The 15,422-nt window shown below is 37.3% G+C and overlaps 1 protein-coding gene and 1 pseudogene across 1 annotated transcript in view; one reads left to right on the forward strand and one right to left on the reverse strand.

The window, feature by feature from the left end:
* CRB1 (crumbs cell polarity complex component 1) overlaps positions 1 to 15,422 on the forward strand; it is a 295,880-nt gene that overhangs the window by 6,958 nt on the left and 273,500 nt on the right. The window lies entirely within an intron of this gene.
* Positions 1,581 to 2,355, reverse strand: LOC130850325 (rRNA-processing protein FCF1 homolog; annotated as a pseudogene).

Genomic DNA, 15,422 nt, shown 5'->3' on the forward strand with positions numbered 1-15,422 from the left:
ATTATAAGTGGGTGTTGAATTTTGTCAAAAGCTTTTTCTGCATCTATTGAGATTATCATATAGTTTTTACCTTTCAATTTGTTAATACAGTGTATCACATTCATTGATTTGCATATATTGAAGAATCCTTGCATTCCTGGGATAAACCCCACTTGATCATGGTGTGTGATCTTTTTAATGTGCTGTTGGATTCTGTTTGCTGGTATCTTGTTGAGTATTTTTGCATCTATATTCATCAGTGATATTGGCCTGTAATTTTCTTTTTGTGTGACGTCTTTTTCTGGTTTTGGTATCAGGGTGATGGTGGCATCATAGCATGAGTTTGGGAGTGTTCCTCCTTCTGCTATATTTTGGAAGAGTTTGAGGATAGGTGTTAGCTCTTCTCTAAATGTTTGATAGAATTCACCTGTGAAGCCATCTGGCCCTGGGCTTTTGTTTGTTGGAAGATTTTTAATCACAGTTTCAATTTCATTTCTTGTGATTAGTCTGTTCATATTTTTAATTTCTTCCTGGTTCAGTCTGGGATAGTTGTACTTTTTGAAGTATTTATCCATTTCTTACAGGTTGTCCAATTTATTGGCATATAGTTGCTCATAGTAGTCTCTCATGATCCTTTGTATTTCTGCGGTGTTGGTTGTTACTTCTTTTTCATTTCTAATTCTGTTGGTTTGTGTCTTCTCCCTTTTTTCCCTGATGAGTCTGGCTAATGGTTTATCAATTTTGTCTGTCTTCTCAGAGAACCAGCTTTTAATTTTATTGATCTTTGCTATTGTTTCCTTCATTGCTTTTTCGTTTATTTCTGATTTGATCTTTATGGTTTCTTTACTTCTGTTCATTTAGGGTTTTTTTTGTTTGTTTGTTTCTTTAATTGCTTTAGTTGTAATGTTAAGTTGTTTATTCGAGATTTTTCTTGTTTCTCGACGTAGGACTGTATTGCTATGAACTTCCCTCTTAGAACTTCTTTTGCTGCATCCATAGGTTTTGGGTTGTTGTGTTTTCATTGTCATTTGTTTCTAGGTATTTTTTGATTTCCTCTTTGATTTCTTCAGTGATCTTTTGGTTGTGTAAGAGCATATGGTTTAGCCTCCATGTGTTTGTATTTTTTTACAGTTTTTTTTCCCTGTAATTGATATCTAGTCTTATGGCATTGTGGTTGGAAAAGGTGCTTGATATGATTTCAATTTTATTAAATTTACTAAGGCTTCATTTGTGACTCAAGATGTGGTCTGTCCTGAAGAATGTTCCATGTGCTGTTGAGAAGAAAGTGTATTATGTTGTTTTTGGATGAAATGTCTATAAATATCAATTAAATGCACCGTCTAATGTGTCATTTAAATCTTGTGTTTCCTTTTTTATTTCCTGTTTGGATGATCTGTCCATTGGTGTAAGTGAGGTGTTAAAGTCTCCTACTATTATTGTGTTACTATCAATTTCTCCTTTTATAGTTGTTAGCATTTGCCTTATGTATTGAGGTGCTCCTATGTTGGGTGCAGATATTTACAATTGTTATCTCTTCTTCTTCTTCTTTTTTTTTTTATGTAAGCAATTATCTAATTTATAAAAAGATGCAACAAATTTTAAAATGACATAAAATATAACTTTCAAAACAACATTAAAAAGAGAGTATATTTAACCATGCTCACCTCATTACAGAGCAAATGGGTGAGTGGAATAATAATTCATGCTACAGCATGTTTAATGAACTGGCAAAAGAGAAAGTTGGTTGAAGGAAGGCAGAGGAACTTTGTCTTTTAATAATTAGAACCGAGGGGCTCCATAATCATCTGGCATCCTCTCAGTGTTGTACCTATGGTTAGAAATGTACATGCCGAGAACTCCAGGGATCTTCCGGATTCTTTGTTTAAGGTCCTGGTCAACTGTGGCCACAATGTAACACTTGTGCTGAGTTACTCTTTGTACTAAACAGTCATCTGCATAGGTTCCTTTGTGTGTGCATGGTAATCGTTCAAATCTTGGATCTTTGGCAATCCTTAGAGCCACTCGATACTTCTGCCCCAATTTCTCAATTTCTGCCATTACGCAATCAGTTATACAAGGGATACACTTGGCATACAGACGGTCCATCATTGATTGCACTAAGTCCAGTTTGGCTTTAATGGAAAAGTTGATAAAGTTGATATCAACCAGGATGTGGTAAGGTGGGCCCAGCTGTGTGTTATATTGGAAGAATAAGGAGGAAGGGTGTTGGGGGACTTCTCTCTCCTTGAGTGCACTGGGGTCTTTCTTTTCTTTCTTTTTCGGTTTTAATCTATCCTATTCTTTAAGTCTCTGATCTCTGAGACTAAGCATTCACTTCATGGTCGCATACTTCCGTGTTTTCTTTTGCTTCCCCATATTCACGCCACACTCTTTTCTATCTCTTCTTCTTGGATTGATCCCTTGATCATTATATGGTGTCCTTCCTTGTCTCATGTAATAGTCTTTATTTTAAAGTCTAATTTGTCTGATATGAGTATTGCTACTCCAGCTTTCTTTTGACTTCCATTCATGTGGAATATCTTTTTCCTTTTTCCATCCCCTCCCTTTCAGTCTGTATGTGTCTCTAGGTCTGAAGTGGGTCTCTTGTAGACAGCATATATATGGGTCTTGTTTTGGTATCTATTCATCCAGTCTGTGTCTTTTGGTTGGAGCATTTAATCCATTTACATTTAAGATAATTATTGATATGTATGTTCCTGTTACCATTTTCTTAACTGTTTTGAGTTTGTTTTTGTAGGTCTTTTCCTTCTCTTGTGTTTACTGCCTAGAGAAGTTCCTTAAGCAATTGTTGTAAGGCTGGTTTGGTGGTACTAAATTCTCTAGCTTTTGCTTGTCTGTAAAGCTTTTGAATTCTTCGTGATTTATTTGGTCTTGTGGGTTTTTATCTTGTTCCTTTGCATGCAAGGTGTTTCTCTGTGTTCTCATTTTGTCTAAGTTACAGTATTTGAGGTCACCTTTCCCTAGGTTGCCTAGTTGTAGTTCCTCTTGCTTCTGTTCTCTTTCCCCTGTGGTGGGGTGAGTCCAGTGTCTTAAATAGGCTTCCTGATGTGAGGGTTTGGTGCCTGCATTCTGGTGGGTGGAGCTGAGTATTTTCCCTCTGATGAGCAGGGCTGTGTCAGGTGGTGTGTTTTGGGTGTCTGTGAGCTTAGCATGACTTTACATCATCTGTTTGCTGATGGATGGGGGTTTTGTTCCTGTCTTGTTTGTTGTTTGATGTGAGGCATCCAGCACTGGGATCTGCAGGCAGTCAGGTGAAACTAGGTCTTATACTCTGATAGAGGCCTCCATGAGAGCTCTCAGTGATTAATATTCCTTTTGGCTGGGGATTCTCTAGTGATCCAGCATCCTGGACTCAGTGCTCACACCCTAGAGTCTCAGGCCCAGCTTCTGGTCAAGGAATCAAGACCCTGCAGGTTGCTCATCCTGGCAATAAAAGGGATTAAAAAAGACTATGCAAGACCCAGACTAATGGTAAAAAGTTGTCAAACAAATAAATACTGAAACAAGGAAACATGCACACACAGAAGAGAAACAAAAACAGAACCCAGTAAAACATAAAGCACTAGAACAACCTGACAGAAGAACCCCAGAACAAAATCAGACAATTAAAAAGAAAACCATCAAAAACTCAAAACCAAAAAAAAAAAAAAAATACCCAAAGTAGAGTGCCAACTAAAGACTGATAGAAAGAAACAAAACAAACTGAAAATGATAAAAATTAAAATTAAAAAAAATAAAGTAAAATTGACAGCAGAAAGAAGACAGAACAACAGAAGAGCAACATAGAAATGGAAATATATTTTAAAAATTTTAAAAGGGAAAAGAAAAGAAAAGAAAAAAGAAGAAAAAAATTGACAAACAAAACCTCAGAGAAATCGTTAAATCAAAATTAAACCAACAAAAAGAGAAACAAGGACCAAATGTAACAAAGAGCAAAAGAACAACCAGTTAAACCGAAGAACCCCAAAAGGAAATCAAATAATTAGAATTAGAACTAAGATAAAGACAAAACCTAAAAACAAAAACCAAAACAATGTGTCAACTGAAGGATAAAGCAAGGAAACAGAACAGACCAATATTAATGATTAAAAATAAAATAAGATAAAAAGAGATAAAACACAGAACAACAGAAAAGCAAAGTATAAATGGAGATACTAAAATAAAATAAAATAAAATAAAATAAAAATGTATTAAAGAAAAAGACGGGGGGAGAACACAGCACAACAGAAATGCCAACTAGAAATAGAAAATAAATAACATAATAAAATAGTTATAAAACATGAAGATTCCATAAGACTAAAATAGTAATTTAGAAAGAAGCCAGAACCAACAACAGAATGAATCAAAGGAACAGAATTAATAATAATAATTGTTTCCTTGGGGTCTCAGCTGTAAGTGTCCTTGTACACACCTTGAGCCACAGGCCACCTCCACCTCCCCAAGAGGTCCTCCTCTGCCTCTGGGTTGAACTCTGGACCTGCTGTGGGCCCTGTAGGGTCCACTTATGCTCTGATCTGGCCCAATTCCTGCATGTTCTTGCCTCCAAAGTCCATAGCTGCCAAAGCTAGACCTTTTTCATTTGTGGGAACATTCATTGTGTAACTAGATATTCCAAAGATGCAGGGTGTACCTAGCTGATCATGGGGATTTAATCTTCAGCTTTTACAGCTGATGGAAAGATTTTAGATCGTCTTCCTTAGTCCTCCTGTCCCTGGCATTCAGCTTTGGTTTTGTCCCCACCTCTGCGTGTGATCCAACCACTGGAGTCTGGTCCTGAGGCTGCTTTGGAGCTCTTGGGTCTGCCTCAGTGAGGGCTTCCTTTATTGTTCATCTGTAGGCACTGGCATGTGGGGAGAAAGAGGCTACAATAGTGGCTCCTCTCCCTGCGTGTGACTCAGCAGTAGCACCCTGCTTGGATGTGGGAACCCTGGCAGTGACACCAAATGGAGAGGGCTGCCAGCAGCTGCAGGTGTAGGGAATCTGACCCTTGGGAGGGTCTTTACAGGCTCTCGGCATAAGGTATATGAAGGTCAGCCCTCAGGGGGCTTTTTGTGTGTCTTTGCGATAAGTGGTGGGGGCCACCAGTCCTGAAGCAGGCTTCCTTTATTGTTTGTCTACAGGTGCTGGCCTGTAGGGAGAGTGAGGGTACAATAGTGTCCCTCCCTCTGTGTGTGAGCCAGCAGTAGCACCCTGCTTGGGTCATGGGAGCCCTGCCGGCAGCACCAAATGCATAGGGAAGTTGGTGGCCATGGGTGTGGGAAATCTGGTCCTAGTGAGGGTCTTTACTGGTGCCTAGCGTAAGGCGCATGAAGGCCATTCCTCCGGGGACTTTTTGTATTACTCTGCAAGTGGCAGGTGACAGCCAGTCCTAGAGAGGGCTTCCTTTATTGTTTGTCTGTAGGCGCTGGCCTATGGGGAGAGAGAGGGTACAATAGTGGCTCCTCCCACTGCGTGCAAGTCAGCAGTAGCATCCTGTTTGGATTGCAGGAACCCCGGCGGCGGCACCAATTGTGCAGGGAAGCTGACAGCCATGGGTATAAAAGGTATGGCCCTAGTGATGGCTCACCCTGGCCAGACTTTTTTTGACACTTGGCAGCAGGAACACTAGGGCCAACCCTTGAGGGGGCTTCTTCTATTACCTGTCAACTGGCACACAAGAGCCAGGCCTAGAGAGGGCTTCCTCTATTATTCTTCATGGGCACTGAGAGACAGGCTATGATAGTGGCTCTTCCCCCTGCCTGTGACTCAGCAGTAGTGCCCTGCTTCCATGGCAGCCCAGTCTTCCCCAGTAGACATTCCCTGCTGCAGATTTCTTCCCTCCCATCCCCTCAGTCTGTCTACCCACAGCCAATAGCGGTTCTCACCCTGGGCCTGTTCTTCAGTCCCCTCACTCCAGCTCCCAGCCCTCACTCCTGTGAATACATGTCTCAGTCCAGAGCACGCAGGGCTACAGCACAGACCATCTGTGTGTTCCTCAGTCTTTGCCGTCTGCCACAGATCAGCTGCTTCACTCTCTTTGGACAGTTCCAAATGCCTCCCTTCTGTCCCCGTCAGAGAGGGGATTTCCCCGAATTTGGTAATCTCTCCTCTGCTTCAGTTCTTCCACCCCAGGGTACAGGTCCCATCTCTTTTTTTCTCCTCCTCTTTCTCCTTTCTTGTTTTCGTCCTACCCAGTTATGCAGGGATCTTTATAGTCCTTTCTGGTGTCCAAGGTCGTCTTCTAGTATTCAGCCAGTTTTCTGTGAGAATTGTTGCATCTATTGATGTATTCCTGATGCATCCATGGAGAGAGACAAACTCCACGTCCTTCTACTCTGCCACCATCTTTCTTCTCTCCCAAAGAGATCTTAATGATATCTTAATGATGCTCAAGAAAGATAACTGCTGAGCTAGAACAAATCCTTCAAATGAGAAGCAAGATAAAAACTGGTTGAAATAAGCCAATCTTGAGAGAATTCACTAGCCACAGACTCACAATTCCAGAAATACTAAGTGGAGACTTTTAGGCAAAGGGAAAAATCACAGATGAAAGCAATGTAATGAAGAAAAGAATAACGAATAACATGAGTAAATGCAAATTGACTGTGAAAATAATAATAAAAGTAGCTGTGGGGTTAACAAAGTAATAACATAAAAGACAAGATATATTTGAATTGACTTAAGAGTTTCTAAGGTCCTATGCTGTCCAGCATGTGTTAAAAGTTCTAATTTAGAGGAGAAAAAGATGGCGGCGAAGTAGAGAGACGTGGAGTGCATCCCTCTCCACAGATGCATTGGGAATGCACGGAAGGACACAGTCATTCCCACAGAGAACCAGCTGAACACCAGCAGACGGCCTCGGACACCGGAAAGGGCTGCGGAGAACCTGACATAGCCGACTGAATATTCGTCTAATCCAATACTTGGACATTAGTCTGAGGCTTGGACAGTCTTCTATAAACACCTCTATCACCAGGACAAGCAACCCCAAAAGCTTGGACAACCATGAGGAAACAAAGAAACACCATGCAGGCAAAGGAGCAGGAAAAAAACCCACAAGACCAAATAAATGAGGAGGAAATAGGAAAAATGCCTGAAAAAGAATTTAGAGTAATGATAGTAAAAATGATACAAAATCTCGATAACAAATTAGAGAAAGTACAAGAAACAGTTCATAAGAACTCAGAAAAACAAACAGCAATGGATAACAAAATAACTGAAATTAAAAATACTCTAGATGCTCTAACCAGCAGAATGACTGAGGCAGAAGAACGAATAAGTGAGTTGGAAGATAGAATGGAAGAAATAAATGCCACAGAGCAGGAAAAAGATAAAAAAATAAAAAGACTAGAAGACAGCCTCAGAGACCTCAGTGATAACCTTAAACGTACCAACATTCGAATTATAGGCATCCCAGAAGAAGAAGAAAACAAGAAAGGGTCTGTGAAAATATTTGAAGAGGTTCTAGTGGAAAACTTCCCCAACATGGGAAAGGAAATAATTCACCAAGTCCAAGAAGCACAGAGAGTCCCATACAGAATAAACCCAAGGAGAAATACACCAAGACACATATTAATCAAACTAACGACAATTCAACACAAAGAAAAAATATTAAAAGCAGCAAGAGAAAAGCAACAAACAACATATAAGGGAAAACCCATCAGGATAACAGCTGACCTTTCTACAGAAACTCTGCAGGCCAGAAGGGAATGGCAGGATATACTGAAAGTCCTGAAAGAGAGAAACCTACAGCCAAGAATACTTTACCCAGCAAGAATCTCATTCAGATTTGAGGGAGAAATCAAAAGCTTTCCAGACAAGCAAAAGTTAAGAGAATTCAGCACCACCAAACCAGCCTTACAACAAGTGCTAAAGGAACTTCTCTAAGTAGGAAACACAAGAAAAGGAAAACACTTACAAATACAAACCCAAAACAATTAAGAAAATGGTAATTGGAACACACATGTCAATAATCACTTTAAATGTAAATGGATTAAATGCTCCAACCAAAAGACACAGACTGGCTGAATGGATACAAAAACAAGACCCTTCTATATGCTGCCTACAAGAAACCCACTTCAGACCAAGGGATACATATAGACTGAAAGTGAAAGGATGGAAAAAGATATTCCATGCAAATGGAAGTCAAAAGAAAGCTGGAGTAGCAATACTCATATCAGACAAATTAGACTTGAAAGTAAAGACTATTAAAAGAGACAAGGAAGGGCACTACATAATGATCAAGGGATCCATCCAAGAAGAACATATCACAATGGTAAATATCTATGCCCCCAATATAGGAGCACCTCAATACATAAGGCAAATGCTAACAGCTATAAAAGGGGACATCGACAGTAACACAATTATAGTGGGAGACTTGAACACCCCACTTACATCAATGGACAGATCATCCAAACAGAAAATAAATAAAGACACACAAGCTTTAAATGACACATTAGACCATCTCGACTTCATTGATATTTATAGGACATTCCATCCAAAAACGACAGACTACACTTTCTTCTCAAGTGCACACGGAACATTTTCCAGGATAGATCACATCTTGGGTCACAAATCAAACCTCAGCAAATTCAAGAAAATTGAAATCATATCAAGCATCTTCTCAGACCACAACGCCATGAGACTAGATATCAATTACAGGAAAAAAACTGCAAAAAATACAAACACATGGAGGCTAAACAATTCACTATTAAACAACCAAGGAATCACTACAGAAATCAAAGAGGAAATCAAAAAGTATCTAGAAACAAATGACAACGAAAACACAACAACCCAAAACCTATGGGACGCAGCAAAAGCAGTTCTAAGAGGGAAGTTTATAGCAATACAGTCCTACCTTAAGAAACAAGAAAATGATCGAATAAACAACCTAACCTTACACCTCAAACAACTAGAGAAAGAAGAACAAAGAAACCCCAAAGTGAGCAGAAGGAAAGAAATCGTAAAGATCAGAGCAGAAATAAATGAAAAAGAAAGGAAAGAAACCATAAGAAAAATAAATAAAACTAAAAGCTGGTTCTTTGAGAAGATTAACAAAATTGATAAACCATTAGCCAGACTCATCAAGAAAAAAAGGGAGAAGATGCAAATCAACAGAATTAGAAATGAAAAAGAAGTCACAATGGACACCTCAGAAATACAAAACATCATGAGAGACTACTACAAGCAACTATATGCCAATCAATTGGATAACCTGGAAGAAATGGATACATTCTTAGAAAAATACAATCTTCCAAGACTGAACCAGGAAGAAATAGAAACCATGAACAGACCAATCACAAGTACAGAAATTGAGGCAGTGATTAAAAATCTCCCAACACACAAAAGCCCAGGACCAGATGGATTCACAGGCGAATTCTATCAAACATTTCGAGAAGAGTTAACACCTATCCTTCTCAAACTCTTCCAAAATATTGCAGAAGGCGGAGCACTCCCAAACTCATTCTATGAGGCTACCATCACCCTGATACCAAAACCAGGCAAAGATGTCACAAAAAAAGAAAACTACAGACCAATATCACTGATGAATATAGATGCAAAAATCCTCAACAAAATACTAGCTAACAGACTGCAACAGCACATTAAAAAAATCATACACCATGATCAAGTGGGGTTTATCCCTGGGATGCAAGGATTCTTCAATATACGCAAATCAATCAACGTGATACATCATATCAACAAATTGAAGGATAAAAACCATATGATCATTTCAATAGATGCAGAAAAAGCTTTTGACAAAGTTCAACATCCATTTATGATAAAAGCTCTCCAGAAAATGGGCATAGAAGGAAATTACCTCAACATCATAAAAGCCATATATGACAAACCAAAAGCCAACATTGTTCTCAATGGAGAAAAACTGGAAGAATTCCCTCTAAGAACAGGAACAAGACAAGGGTGTCCACTCTCACCACTGTTATTCAACATAGTTTTGGAAGTGTTAGCCACAGCAATCAGAGAAGAAAAAGAAATTAAAGGAATCCAAATTGGAAAAGAAGAAGTAAAATTATCACTCTTTGCAGATGACATGATACTATATATAGAAAACCCTAAAGACTCTACCAGAAAACTGCTAGCACTAATTGATGAGTTTAGTAAAGTAGCAGGATACAAAATTAATGCACAGAAATCTCTTGCATTCCTATACACTAACAACGGAAGAGCAGAAAGAGAAATTAAGGAAACTCTCCCATTCACCATTGCAACAAAAAGAATAAAATACCTAGGAATAAACCTGCCTAAGGAGGCAAAAGATCTGTATGCAGAAAACTTTAAGACATTGATGAAAGAAATCAAAGATGACATAAACAGATGGAGGGATATACCATGTTCCTGGATTGGAAGAATCAACATCGTGAAAATGACTGTACTACCCAAAGCAATTTACAGATTTAATGCAATCCCGATCAGATTACCAATGGCATTTTTCACAGAACTAGAACAAGAAATCTTACGATTTGTATGGAAACGCAAAAGACCCCGAATAGCCAAAGCAATTTTGAGAAGGAAAAATGGAGTTGGTGGAATCAGGCTTCCTGACTTCAAACTATACTACAAGGCCATAGTGATCAAGACAGTATGGTACTGGCACAAAAATAGAAAGGAAGATCAATGGAACAGAATAGAGAACTCAGAAGTAAGCCCAAACACATATGGGCACCTTATCTTTGACAAAGGAGGCACGAGTATACAATGGAAAAAAGACAGCCTCTTCAATAAGTGGTGCTGGGAAAATTGGACAGCAACATGTAAAAGAATGAAATTAGAACACTTCCTAACACCATACACAAAAATAAACTCCAAATGGATTAAAGACCTACATGTAAGGCCAGACACTATCAAACTCCTAGAGGAAAACATAGGCAGAACACTCTTTGACATACATCAAAGCAAGATCCTTTTTGACCCACCTCCTAGAATCATGGAAATAAAATCAAGAATAAACAAATGGGACCTCATGAAACTTAAAAGCTTTTGCACAGCAAAAGAAACCATAAACAAGACTAAAAGGCAACCCTCAGAATGGGAAAAAATAATTGACTATGAAACAACGGACAAAGGATTAACCTCCAAAATATACAAGCAGCTCATGCAGCTTCATACCAAAAAAGCAAATAACCCAATCCACAAATGGGCAGAAGACCTAAATAGACATTTCTCCAAAGAAGACATACAGATGGCCAACAAACACATGAAAAGATGCTCAACATCACTCATCATCAGAGAAATGCAAGTCAAAGCCACACTGAGGTATCACCTCACACCAATCAGAATGGCCATCATCACAAAGTCTGGAAACAACAAATGTTGGAGAGGGTGTGGAGAAAAGGGAACTCTCCTGCACTGTTGGTGGGACTGTAAGTTGGTACAGCCACTATGGAAAACAATTTGGAGGTTTCTTAAAAAACTACAAATAGAACTACCATATGATCCAGTAATCCCACTCCTGGGCATATACCCAAAGAAAACCATAATCCCAAAAGAAACTTGTACCATAATGTTTATTGCAGCACTCTTTACAATAGCCAGGACATGGAAGCAACCTAAATGCCCATCAACAAATGAATGGATACAGAAGATGTGGCATATATATACAATGGAATATTACTCAGCTATAAAAAGGGATGAGATGGAGCTATATGTAATGAGGTGGATAGAACTACAATCTGTCATACAGAGTGAAGTAAGTCAGAAAGAGAAAGACAAATATTGTATGCTAACTCACATATACGGAATCTAAAAATGGTACTGATGAACTCAGTGACAAGAACAGGGAAGCAGATACAGAGAATGGACTGGAGAACTCGAGGTATGGGAGGGGGCGGGGGGTGAAGGGGAAACTGAGACGAAGCGAGAGAGTAGCACAGACATATATATACTACCAACTGTAAAATAGTCAGTGGGAAGTTGTTGTATAACAAAGGGAGTCCAACTCGAGGATGGAAGATGCCTTAGAGGACTGGGGCAGGGAGGGTGGGGGGGAATCGAGGGGGGTGCGTCAAGGAAGGGAGGGAATATGGGGATATGTGCATAAAAACAGTTGATTGAACCTGGTGTACCCCCCAAAAAAATAAAATAAAATAATAAAAAAAAAAAAAAGTTCTAATTTATATACAACTTTAATAACTCAAGGAAGTTTGTTATAATCTCTGGGGTAACTACTAAAATCAAAATGAAACAAATGTTTAATGACTATGCTAATAGAGGTGGGGAAATTGGACATTGAATAAAGAAACAAGATGAAGAAAAGGAAGGAGAGAAAAAGAAACAGCTAATTTGAAACAAATAGAAAAATATAGTAAGATGGTAGATTTAAAACCAAATGTAATAGTTAATTACTTAACTGTAAATTGACCAAATTTTTCAATTAAAAGGACAGTGATTGACAGACTGGATGAAAAAAAAAGACAAAAACTTGCTACTACAGACTTGATTACTACAAAAACTTGATTATTACAGACAAAACAATGTTAAAAGTACATATTTGGAAAATGATACACTATGAAAATACTAAAGGTAGATTGATGTATCTGTATTAATATCAAAGCAGACTTTAACATATATGAGTTATTTGAGATAGAAGGACATATCATAATAATATCAGTTTGCAATCCATGCAGAAGATATAACTGCAAATTTCAAATATGTATGCCTGTACTAAATTTTCCATATATTTTATAATATATACTTATAAATTTCTATCTAGCTATCCATGTGTATACACATCATATACTATTTTATTTAGTTATATAAAAGATAAGTATACTGTTGTATAATATTTTATATACTAATTATATATATAACATTATTATATATACATATTAGTACAAAAAAGATAACTTGAAAACCACAAATGTTTGGAAATTCATAAATACATGGGTAGCCCATAGGTAAATAGCCCAAAGATAAAAGAAAATAATCACAATAAAATTTAGAGAATATTTTAAACTGAATAATAATAAAAATATATCAAAACAAATGTGACACAGCTAAAATCATGTTTAGAGGGCAGTTTTAACTTTAAATGCTCACACTTGAAATGAAGAAGAACTGAAAATCCTTGATCTATGCATTCATTTCAAGAAAGTAGCCCCCCCCCAAATTCCAAAGAGATTATAAGGCTGGAAACAACAAAGAACAGACATCAGTGAAATGGAAACTCACTTAATAGAGAGATTCAACAGTATCAAAAGTTTGTGTGTGTATATGTGTGTGTAAAAAAAAACAATTTATAATTGATAATGAACTCTCCTTCCAATATGCCATTTATTAAATCATTATCTATTAACTTCACTTCCACCCTTCAAAATTCTGCATTGTGATGCTGGGCTGGAACTCAGCTTTGCAGGCTGGCTCCCTGTTAGTTTCTGCAAGGAACAATAGAGATTTTTAAGAGTAAGAAAAGCATGATTGGAAAGTGACATTCAAGCCCTCTATCTTGTGAGAATACCAAAAAGAAAGGACACTATCAGAAAAGTGAAAAGAGAAGCCAAAAATGGGAGAAAATATTTGCATATGATAAATTTGATGAGGGCCTAGTGTCCAGAATATATTTTAAGATCTTATGAATAAAAAAAAAACCCCAGTTTTTAAAATGGACATTGGATTTGAATAGACAGTTCTGCAAGAAGATATATAAAGGCCAATAAACACATAAAACATTGCTTAACATCATAGTCTGTATAGAAATGCAAATCAGAACCACGATTACATACCTACCATTTCACACCAACCAGGATGGTCATGATTAAAAAGATAGATAACAATAAGCATTGGCAAGGCTGTGGAGAAGTTGGAACCCTCATATACTGCTGGTGGGAACATAAAGTGGAGCACCCACTTTGGAAAATATTTTGTCAGTTTCTCAAAAAGTTAAACACAAGAGTTACCATATGACCCCGCAATTCCACTCCTAGGTATATACCCAAAAGAACTGGAAACATATGTTCACACAAAAAATTGTACACAAATGTTTTTGGCAGTATTATTCATAATAGCCAAAATGTGGAAACAACCCAAATGTCTATTAGGTGATGAACAGATAAACAAAATCTGGTATATTCATACAATTTAATATTATTCTGCCATGAAAGGGGTGAAAGTACTGATACATACTACAACATGGATGAATCTTTGAAAAATTATGCTGAGTGAAAGATGTGAGACATAAATGACCACATATTATATGATTCCATTTATATGAAATGAATAGTGAAATTCATAAAAACAGAAAGTAGATTAGTAGTTGTAAGGGGCTAGGAAAAAAGGGAGTAGGGGAATGACGGCTGATGGGCACAGGTTTCCTTTGGGGCAATGAAACTGTTCTAAAATTAGATCGTGGCAATACACTAAAAACCACTGGATTGTGTGCTTTACCACTAAAAACCAGTGGATTGTGTGCTTTAAAAGGGTAAACTTTATGTTATATGAATTATAGCTCAATAAAATTGATATAAGCATTTTTGTAATTGTAATAGCACAGAAAATGCTTACATAATAATTTTTATGTGTAAAAGAGTACTTTTTGTTCATATGGTATAGTCACATGTATAAAAAAAAATTATACTGAGTAAAGATTGGAAAACATTGCACCAAAATACTAGTAGGAATGTGGGGTGATGTAAGATTTTCTTTTCTTCAATTTTTAAAAAAATTTCAACTATTATACACATGTACTTTTATAATGAGGAAAAATAATTTTTTAAAACAGTACCATAAAGAAAATGTGTCAGGTAATGTCATTGTACTTACAGGCTCTTAGACTTTAGACTCCAAAGTCAGAGCATATCACATATTCTGGGCAAGGAATAAGATATCTTTGTTACCTTATGAAAACTCAGTGACTATAAAAACTTAACATAGTCTCAGGGACTTCTCTGCTACCTAGAGGAAAATTTTTTTTCAACTTTATTGAGGTATAATTGACAATTAAATTGTAAGATATTTAAAGTGTACAGGCGATGATTTGACATACATATATGTTGTGAGTTAATACATCATCAAATTAACACATCAATCACCTCACATATTTACTTCTTTTTCAGTAGAATATTTAAGTTCTACCCTTTGAACAAATTTCAATTGTACAATACAATGTTATTAGCTATAGTCACCATGTTATACATTAGATCCTGAGAACTTATTCATCTGATAACTGAAAGTTTGTGCCCTTTTATCACTCTCTCCCTACTTCCCCTACCTCCCAGCCTCTGGCAACTGCTTTTCTACTCTCTGTTTCTATGAGTTTTTTTTTTTTTTTGATTCCACATATAAGTGGTAACAGGTGGTATTCATATTTATCTTTGTATCTGTCTGGCTTATTCACTTAGCATAATGCCTCCAGGTTGCAAAGGCAGGATTTCCTTCTCTTTTTCTTTAAGGCTGAATAATACATATATATATCTCATTTTCTTTATCCATTC

Source organism: Hippopotamus amphibius, chromosome 3 (assembly GCF_030028045.1).
Source record: "Hippopotamus amphibius kiboko isolate mHipAmp2 chromosome 3, mHipAmp2.hap2, whole genome shotgun sequence".
Lineage (NCBI taxonomy): Eukaryota > Metazoa > Chordata > Mammalia > Artiodactyla > Hippopotamidae > Hippopotamus > Hippopotamus amphibius.